Source organism: Jaculus jaculus, chromosome 5 (assembly GCF_020740685.1).
Source record: "Jaculus jaculus isolate mJacJac1 chromosome 5, mJacJac1.mat.Y.cur, whole genome shotgun sequence".
Taxonomy (NCBI): domain Eukaryota; kingdom Metazoa; phylum Chordata; class Mammalia; order Rodentia; family Dipodidae; genus Jaculus; species Jaculus jaculus.
The window spans coordinates 89,709,627-89,719,679 of record NC_059106.1 but is presented as its reverse complement, the minus strand read 5'-3'; the positions used below and the strand labels follow the sequence as shown (position 1 = coordinate 89,719,679).

Sequence of the window (10,053 nt, the reverse complement as noted above, 5' to 3'; positions counted from 1 at the left end):
AAAGCTTCACAGGAGAGTGGAAAAGGACTGGATGCAGAGGGATTGCATCTCAAACCTGTGTCCTGCGAGGGGTGAGGGAGTGAAAGACATCCCTGGACAGGCTGTCTGTGGGGAGACTAACAAGAATCTCCATATGGGTCAGGAGGCTAGTCAAAGATGCTTGGCTCTCAAAACTTTACAAGGAAAATCTTAAGAGAATTTGTACTAGCCAACTAAAGGAACATCTGGTAGATCTGCAATTTCTCATCCTAAAGTTGTAAATAAGATAATGGCACCCCAATGGAAAATGTGGGGTTTGTTTGTCTATCTGTCTGTCTGGTTAGTTTTGTATTGATTCTCCAGCAAGTCTAGGTGTTTAATTTTGAAATTCAGTACTCTTATACACCACCAAAGTCAAAAAAAAAAAAAAAAAAAAAAGCAGCACATTAAGTTTGCATTTCAACTAACCATTCCTTTCAGCATTGTCCCCTCCCATCACTCAGGGTTTTGCTTTCAGAAAATGGGAAGAAATGTGTTCTGTTAACCTGGGTCTATCACAGGGGCTCAGAAGCTAATGGCCCCATGATGACCTTTCTGGAAATGTTCTAGCATCAGAATCTGGGATCAGTAATAGATATGTTTAGCCATTGTGTTAATTTACATATTTTGATGCTATTTCTTCTGTTTGAAAACTTTCTGTTGTTTGCTCTCTTGTCCTCTGAGAATTCAAAGCTCTTTATTCTAATCCTTGACAGATGTGAGGGAGAAGACAGAAGCGATGGCAGCTGTGGGAGAGAAAAGGCCCTTAATAAATACTCAGGCTAGAGAAGTGTAAGTGTTTGTGTGTGTGTGTGTGTGTGTGTCTGGCATTTATTAAAAACTTGACATCTGAAATCCTTTTTATGTTGTTCTATCATATTACACCAGGAAGAATCTGTTGCTAATTCTTTTCAGAGGCTACCCTGATGTATTGGGTCACTCAGGACCTTATGCACCATAACATTCTTAAAATAATTTCTCTGGCACTGGCCCAATAATGAAAACAAAAGAATGGGAATTTTATAAATAAAAGATTAAATGGAAACAGAAGGTAAATGTATATGTGTGATTAGAAACACATTATTTTTAAAACATAACTTTTAAAGAAATTTTCATTCATAAGGCCACCTCCCTCTTCCTGCCAATTACTATATTACATTAAGTCCACATAACAAACCTCACATTTGCTTTTTCTGAGCTTAAGATGACAAAAATCATCACATTTGGGTTCTATCTACAGAGATATAGATTTTTACTTTGTTGCATTTGGATAGAGTTTACAAAAAAAAAAAAAAAAAACATAATAGAACAGATTTGGGCTGGAGCAATGGCTCAGTGGTTAATTGCCTGCAAAGCTAACAACTGGGATTCAGTTCCCCAGTGCCCACATAAGACAAGATGCATAGAATGGCACATGTATCTGGAGTTCATTTGTAGTAGCTAGAGGCTTGCAGTCTCTCCCTCTCTCTCTCTCTTTCCTTGTAAAGAAATACAATATTTTAAAAAGCATATTTAACACTAAAAATTACTTCGAGCTATAAAAATGATCATGTTCATAATCTTGATAATAACTGGTTGTAGTGAGAATCCCAGAGCTCTCTACCCATCCCCTTTTCTCGTCCTCCCACCTAGCCATGCCTAAACAAGGTCTTGAATTCTGGACTCACTGTCTGTTGTAGAAATTGATGTTACCTCTGGGCTGAGAAGAGGGAATGACACATCTCCAGCAGCCTCTGCCTCAGCACATCAACCAAGCTCTCTCCTTCATGGGGAAGTTTCCCTCCTCTTTCCATAAAATCCTCTCTCTAGCCTTTTCTCACTTTCTGTTTGGCTTTCTTTTTTTTTTTTTTTTAATTTTTTGGTTCATTTTTTATTTATTTATTTGAGAGCGACAGACATAGAGAGAAAGACACATAGAGGGAAAGAGAGAGAATGGGCGCGCCAGGGCTTCCAACCTCTGCAAACGAACTCCAGACGCGTGCGCCCCCTTGTGCATCTGGCTAACATGGGACCTGGGGAACCGAGCCTCGAACCGGGGTCCTTAGGCTTCACAGGCAAGCGCTTAACCGCTAAGCCATCTCTCCAGTCCCTGTTTGGCTTTCTTGCTCCCTGGCATGACTATCCCCTTCTCTCTTTTCTTTCTCTTCCTTCCTTCCTACCCCCCCTCCTTCCCTCTTTCTTTTGTTCTTTCTTTCTTCTTTCTCTCTCCTCCATTTCCCTCTTCCCCTTCACTCACTAGTCAAAATGATGTCTTAAACTAAAAAGTCATTTGTCTTTGTGCCTCTATCCTGACCCCAAAATCTTTCAGATGGTTTCCTGGCCAGGAATAGAGGTACCACCCAGACAAACCGCTTTCTTGCCCTACTTCTCTGTCTTGCCTTATTCTACCTCTGCTGTAGCATTAGCCTCTTTGCCCACACTACATAGGCTAGCAAACTTCATGGAACACATGCCATATTGGAAAACCTCGACACTCAGTCAGGTATACCTTCAGCATGGGGTTTGGGACATCTGTCCACTGCCCCAAACCCAGCAGAGAGACAAAGGCATATTTTTTGTTGTACTCATAGGTTTGTTGTTGCTTTTATTTTTTTCTAACTCAAGAGATAAAGAAACGTTTCTCTACATTCTGTATACTGTCAGACCTGCCCCACCAGATGTCCCCAATTGGCTGTCCATAGCGCAGTAGGTGACACTGTCCCTCCCCCTCCCCTTTTCCCTCTCCCTCCCTTCCCCCTTCATCCTCCCTCCTCTTCCCTCCTTCTTCCTCCTCCATCTTTTTTTCTTACTATGATTCTTCTGTTCCAAATCACATTACCAGCATTTTTCTCTACCTCTCTGCTAAAAGCCCAATTCCAACTTTCAAACTTTCTGCTGTCATGGGATTCCTCTCCAGGTGGGAGCCAAGTGCCTGGCATAGCTTCCACCCTACTCTGAACAGATAACAAGATTCCCAGCTTTCCCCCATAGGTCACAGATTTGTTTTCTTCTTCCAGATTTGTACATTTACTGATCATAATGGTGACTGCCATGTGGACTGGCTCGCCAAGTAAAGTTCATGGATGGAGGAAAGGGGGGGCATAAATTATTAAATTATCTCAAGTCCCTTTCAATTCAAAGTATAACTAGGTTTTTATTGCTGTTTGGGTTTTTTTAATTTAGAGTTTCACTCTAGCCCAGGGTGACCTGAATTCACTATGTAGTTTCAGGACAACCTAGAACTCATGGCAATCCTCCTACCTCTGCCTCCTGAGTGCTGGATTAAAGACATGCTCCACCATATCTTGCTAACCAGAGGTTTTTTATTGTTGTTGTTGTTGTTTTTGTTTTGTAGGTAGGGTCTCACTCTAGCTCAGGCTGACCTGAAATTCACTATGTAGTCTCAGGATGGCCTCAAATTTACAGAGATCTTCCTACTTCTGTCTCCTGAGTGCTGGGATTAAAGGCATGCACCACCATGCCCAGCTCTAACTAGAGTTTTAAAAGAATAAAATATCTTTTATCTGAAATCATAGTACATATCTTAGTCATATGTCTAAGACAGGTAAGCCAGGCTGGAGAGATGGCTTAGCAGTTAAGTGCTTGCCTGTGAAGCTTAAGGACCCCAGTTCGAGGCTTCATTACCCAGGACCCACGTTAGCCAGATGCTCAAGGGGGTGCACGCATCTGGAGTTCGTTTGCAGAGGCTGGAGACCCTGGTGTCCTCATTCTTTCTCTCTCTCTCTATCTGCCTCTTTCTCTCAATGTCTGTTGCTCTCAAATATATGTTAAAAAAAAAAAAGACAGGTAAACCATTGTCATGTATTCATGTTCTTTTCATGTAATTGGTCTTCATGGGCTTATGTCAAAACTACAGAACTAAATGCTCTAGTTTCACCATGTACACATATGTGTTTTAAACTGCTAAAGACACTCTACAATGTATTTGAAATAGTTCATTTTTCCTTGGCTTTAAAAGAAAAATGTTTATTCCTGTCTACTGTAATGGTAGTCAGATTATTTTAAGGGTGAACAAAATTGCTACACTTTGGTCCTGCCTTTTTAAAATTTACCTTACAAATTCAATTAAAAAGGTTAAGATTTGTGACCCAGTATATGGTCTATTTTAGAGAATGTTCCATGGGTTGCTGAGAAGAATGTGTAGTCTGTGGATCTGGAATGGAAAGTTCTGTAGATGTCCATTAGGTCTAAGTGTTCTATCATTTGTTGAACTCTCTTACTTCCCTGTTGAGTTTCTGCTTGGATGATCTGTCTATTACTGATAATGGTGTGTTGAAGACCCCAGCTATGATGGTGTTGGTGGTTATTTCTGTTTCATTGTCAAGTAGGTTTTGTTTTATGAACATTGGTGCCCCTGTGTTTGGTGCATAAAGATTTATGATTATAATATTCTCTGGATGGATTGTTCCCTTGATAAGTAGGAAGTAGCCTTCTTTGTCTTTTTTGATTATTTTTTGTTTGAAGTCAATTTAGTTATGTTTTTCCTCATTTTCTTAGTGGGCACTGACCTGTAACCCCCACTACCAGCATGGGGCTATCATCCACAATGAGCTTTTGATCAGAGAAACCTACAGGGTTTCCTAAGAATGACAGACTTCGGTCAGAGTACTTGATGACAAACCAAAGGTCAGTGGTAAGACCCTATTGCTGAAGACTCCATATGCAGCTGACACGTAAAATGGAATGGCATGGCTGGAAGCCAGGAGAGAGTCAGTCCCCAAACAGTCAGCGTGTCTAGTGCCAGAAGGTGCTACATGAGCGATTGGGAGAAATGACCAATATCTGTCCAAGCAACTCATGGTCTAACCTAATTAGCAACAAATAACCTGGTGTGATGCCCACACAAGTGCAGTAGTGGCACACATCCATGGTGGGGAACCAACTGCTCTTGATTTAGCTAACTGATCCCCTCAGTGGTACGAGACCCATAGCTGGAGCTGGGAAACAAGTCAGAACCATATCCAAACATAAGCCCACTTTCCAATATCAAGCTACCATCAATCATGGGGTACAAGAAGGCCTATACCTATAAAATTCTCTATCAAAAAAGTAAGTGTTATCTCAATTTTATGGGTGTTGGAGAATCTGCTTCTCTTTTTCAGATAGATGCAGATCCTAAGGAGAGAGCTTCCCCAACATACCTCAAAAGGGGCCCAACTTAAACTAAAAAAAATTGGCGAAACAAGCAAGGGTGCTGTTTTCCTGATGAGCCAGATACCAGCACAAAGGGGAAGGAGACCAACCCAGAGAAAAATCAACTCCTACCAAATCAGGGAGCCAGAGCCTTAGAGGCCCCCAACACCTCAGCCCTGAAGCAGACCAAAAATGAACCCAACATGGCTCAGGGAAATTTTGTAGAAGAGGGGGTGGAAAGAATTTCAGAGTCACATGTTGGGTCATGATATGCAAAGACATTTATCATACCAATAACTGTGGGCTAACTCCACAATGCATGACCCATTTACATCAACAAGGAGGGTCCAATGGGAGTGGGTAGATCATGGATGAGCCTAAACAATGGTATCAAACTGCCTGTATTTGCTGAAAAGAAAACTAATAAATTAAATATATATTATCTAAACCTTCCTAGCAACATAAAAAAGGTTAAGATTTTTAGATGGAAATCTTTAATAAATCAATTAATTGGACATATTAATAAGATATAGGTCTACTAATAAATATTTGTATTTATTACAGACAAGATACAATATGCATTCTTTCTGTCTTTCCTATGTTTCCAATTGGGAAGCACTTATTGATTTATTTATGAGAGAGTGAGAAAGAGAGAGAGAGGGAGAAAATGGGCACTCCATGGCCTCTAGCCACTGCAAATGAACTCCAGACACATACACTACCATGTGCATCTGGCCTAAGCAGGTACTAGGGAATCAAACCTGGGTCCTTAGGCTTTGCAGTCAAGTGCCTTAACCACTAAGTCTTGGAAATCAATTCTAATGACAAATTTTTGCTATTTCATTTGAAATAATGATAAAAGAGATATATATATTTCTTCAATTAAAATGTTAAATAAGGGCTGGAGAGATGGCTTAACGGTTAAGGCACTTGCCTGCAAAAGCAAAGGATCCAGATTCAATTCCCCAGGACCCATGTAAGCAAGATGCACAAGATAGCACATTAGTATGGAGTTCATTTGTAGTGGCTGGAGGCCCTGGCACACCCATTCTCACTCTCTCTCTTTCTTACGAATTTTTTTAAAAAGTGAAATAAAATATTATAGTAAGTTATTAAATTGCTGATTAATATATTAAGTTCAATATATTATTAAAGGTTATTGAAATTTTCAGGTCAAAATTTTAAGTTCTAAAGCTAATATCATTTTCTGTTCACAACAATAATTGGTTTTCTTAAATATTTTTCTGCTCTAGAAATGCCTATAAAACTGGCTTAGGGGGCTAGAGAGATGGCTTAGCAGTTAAGCACTTGCCTGTGAAGCCTAAGGACCCCAGTTCAAGGCTTGATTCCCCAGGACCCACATTAGCCAGATGCACAAGGGGGTACACAGCTGGAGTTCATTTGCAGTGGATAGAAGCCTTGGTGTACCCATTTTCTCTTTCTCTCTACCTGCCTCTTTCTCTGTCTGTTGCTTTTTTTTTTTTTAATTTTTTTTAATTTATTTTTTATTTATTTGAGAGCGACAGACACAGAGAGAAAGACAGGTAGAGGGAGAGAGAGAGAGAATGGGCGCGCCAGGGCTTCCAGCCTCTGCAAACGAACTCCAGATGTGTGCGCCCCCTTGTGCATCTGGCTCACGTGGGACCTGGGGAACCGAGCCTCGAACCGGGGTCCTTAGGCTTCACAGGCAAGCGCTTAACTGCTAAGCCATCTCTGCTAAGCCATCTCTCCAGCCCATGTTGCTTTTAAATAAATATAACTAAGCAACAACAAATAAAACTGGCTTAGAAATAGGGATCTTCTGTTTATGTTTTTACTAAATGAGACATTTAAAATTATTAAATTATATATTTAAATTATATCTAAATACTATATTTATAGGTTTTCCCATTATATAAAGGTTTTCTTTGATATAATACCAGATTGTCTGTTTTTAACACTATAATAGCTACAAAATTTGTCAATTTCTTAAACTCTTTCATGATTAAATAATTCTAACTATCCAAGGTATTTTTAATACCAGTAGATATATTCCTAAATGATATGTCACATGTAAATGTTATGCAAATGCAGAAAATATGTAAGAAGAGAGAGAGAGTGTGTGCCTGGCTCATAATAGCTAATTTAATGTGATTCAAGATTTCTTTGTAGACTAATTGTATCCCTTTCCTAAAGAGTGGCCATCCTATCTATTCAGCTTTGTATGGCAGACTATGGAGTAAGCTGCTAGCAATGTGCAACAATATGCTTTGCGAAAAGGGACCAAAATCAGAGGCTCCCAAAAGCCACACCTATATTGTTAGCATACCAACTGACTCTAGGAACTATGGAAAGCTAAATGTTACAGTTCCAGGAAAAAATTTGTCTTCAGCTATATTAACCTTCTAAAAGAGTCAGCTTGTTAACTTTCTTCCGGTAGTCCTTTTGTGTTTTTTCTGAAGTTTCTTCCCAACTGTGGGCTAATGATCAGATAAAGGCTATAGCTTTACTGATTATACAGCTCTTGGTATTAAATCCAGGAATCAGAGATGTTAAGCTCTTCAGACTCTTCCAAGAAACTTGGGGACAACGTCAGGTGGCAGGCTTCCAGACAAGTCCTGACACTTTAGGCGAGTGGCAGCCACAGGTACTGTGTTGATTTGAACTATCAAAGTCTCTCCACATTGCTCTAGCATGCAGTTGGAGATTCCATATCCACAAACAGCCACATCTCTTAGAAACATGCTATTGTTAACTCTTTCTATGTATGACTTGATATCTCTGTAACCAGATGAGAAACTGCACACATACATGTGGAGGTCTGAATCACCTGTACAAAACTCAACATCAAATGCTTCAAGGACCTCAATATGAAACCTGAAACTATGAAGCAATTAGAGTAAAAAGTAGGAAGAACACTCCAAATATAGGCATAGGGAAAAACTTCAGGAATAAGACCCCCCAATATCCCAGAAAATAAAACAAACACTAAACCACTGTGATGGCATGAAACTAAAAATCTATTGCACAACTATAGAGTGGGAGAAAATCTTCACCAGCTATACTTCTGACAGAAGTTTAATTTCTAGTATATACAAAGAATTCAAAATAAAATAAGGAATAGAAAATCAATCAACCCACTCAGAAAAACAGAGAGGACTAAACAGAGTTGATAAAGGAAGAACTAAAAATGGCCAAGAAGCATATGAAAAGATGATCAACATCTTTAGCCATCATGGAAATACAAATTAAAACCTCTTTGAGACTCTATCTCATTGTGATCAGAATGGCTTATCTTCAAAAATTTTGATGACAACAAATTCTGGGAAGTGTGTGGAGACAAAGGAACTGTTTGTAGGAGTACAAACTTATACAGGCAGTGTGAAAATTCCTCAAAAATTTAAACATAGGGAAAAACTCTGTGGGGGACTTCCAGTCAAGATGGCGAACACCTAGCTGCACTACAGACAACAAGGAAAACAAAGGCAAGTATTCAAGGGAAATTAGAAATTTTTTGCAAGAGGGAGGGCACAGATTAGGGTAAAAGAGGGAAGCACACACCCCCGCACCCCACGCCCCGCCACACCGCCCGCATCAGGCGTGGCCCGGTGGCCCCACAACCCCCGTGCCCCATGCCCATGCACACCCCCGCCCCCCGCCCATCACGCACCGTGTGCCCCACCCCCCGCGCGCCCCACCCTGCCTATCCACACGCAGCAGTCCGCCCAGAGCGCCTGCGGCATCCTGCGCCCCGGGCCCCCAGGCGTGCCCCACGCCCCCAAGCCCCCCCCCGTGCGCCCCACCCTTGCACTCCTCCAGCCACCCCCCCCCCCCGCGCACCCCGCTCCCCCCCTGCGCATCAAGAGCGCCCCGCGGCGTCCTGGCGTCCCGCGCTCCTTCTTACCTCAGCGTGCTCTGCGCCCCCCCGTGCGACCCGTGACCCCCTCCCCCGCGCGAACCGCACCCGCCCCCCCCACGAGTCCAGAGCACCCGTGGCGTCCCACAGCGTCCCACGCCCCCTGCACCCACCCAAGCGCCCTGCATCCCCCCGCCGTGTGCCCCACTCGCTCCATACACCCCGTCGCACCCCACGGCCCCCGTCTGCTCACCCGCCCACGCACCCTCCGCGTGTCCTGTGTGGCTGTGCACTGATCAGGCACCCACCGGTCACACCTGCCAGCCTGCTGCACTGAAGCTGAGACCTCCTACCTCGCCCTTGTTCTCTGATCCTGCGAGTAGACCAGCCACGTGGTGCTCGGTTCGTAGGCCTGTGGGGGCCACCCCTGCCGTGAATAGGTGGCTGCCAGATCCCCTGCTTCTGTGCCCACATCACTTGCTGCCGGTCAGCCTCTGCTGTGTCTTGATTCCGTAACCACATCATCTGCCTCTCCACTACAATTGCACGTGCAGCGGGCCCACTCCCACAGCAAGAGCCACACAAGTCCACACTGAGTCACTCGTGCCAGCGCAGGTGCCATCCTCTACCTGTACATCACCATCCATCCCCCACTCCCCTGAGGCGGGAGAGCACAGACTGTTTACAGACCCCAGTGTACCCAGCCAGAGTCTGAGAACCTTCAGGGCTTGCCACCTCAGTCCCTTTCAAGCTCAAAGGCAGGCAGCTTAGGTGCATTACTGGGTGAGAATTTAGGCAACTTTGGTGCCCCTGTCAGGCTATAGATAGGCGGTTTTGGCAAGAGTTAGCAAAAACCCAGGCTGGGGCTGGAGACATGGCTTAGCGGTTAAGCGCTTGCCTGTGAAGCCTAAGGACCCCGGTTCGAGGCTCGGTTCCCCAGGTCCCACGTTAGCCAGATGCACAAGGGGGCGCACGCATCTGGAGTTCGTTTGCAGAGGCTGGAAGCCCTGGCGCGCCCATTCTCTCTCTCTCCCTCTCTCTGTCCTTCTCTCTGTGTCTGTCGCTCT

The 10,053-nt window shown here is 43.3% G+C and overlaps 1 non-coding gene across 1 annotated transcript; it reads right to left on the bottom strand.

Annotated features, from left to right (window-relative positions):
• Positions 1-7,752: 7,752 nt before the first annotated feature.
• On the bottom strand, positions 7,753-7,878 carry LOC123461307. The gene has a single exon (XR_006637596.1). It is a non-coding gene; the product is annotated as a small nucleolar RNA SNORA44 (small nucleolar RNA).
• Positions 7,879-10,053: the final 2,175 nt, after the last annotated feature.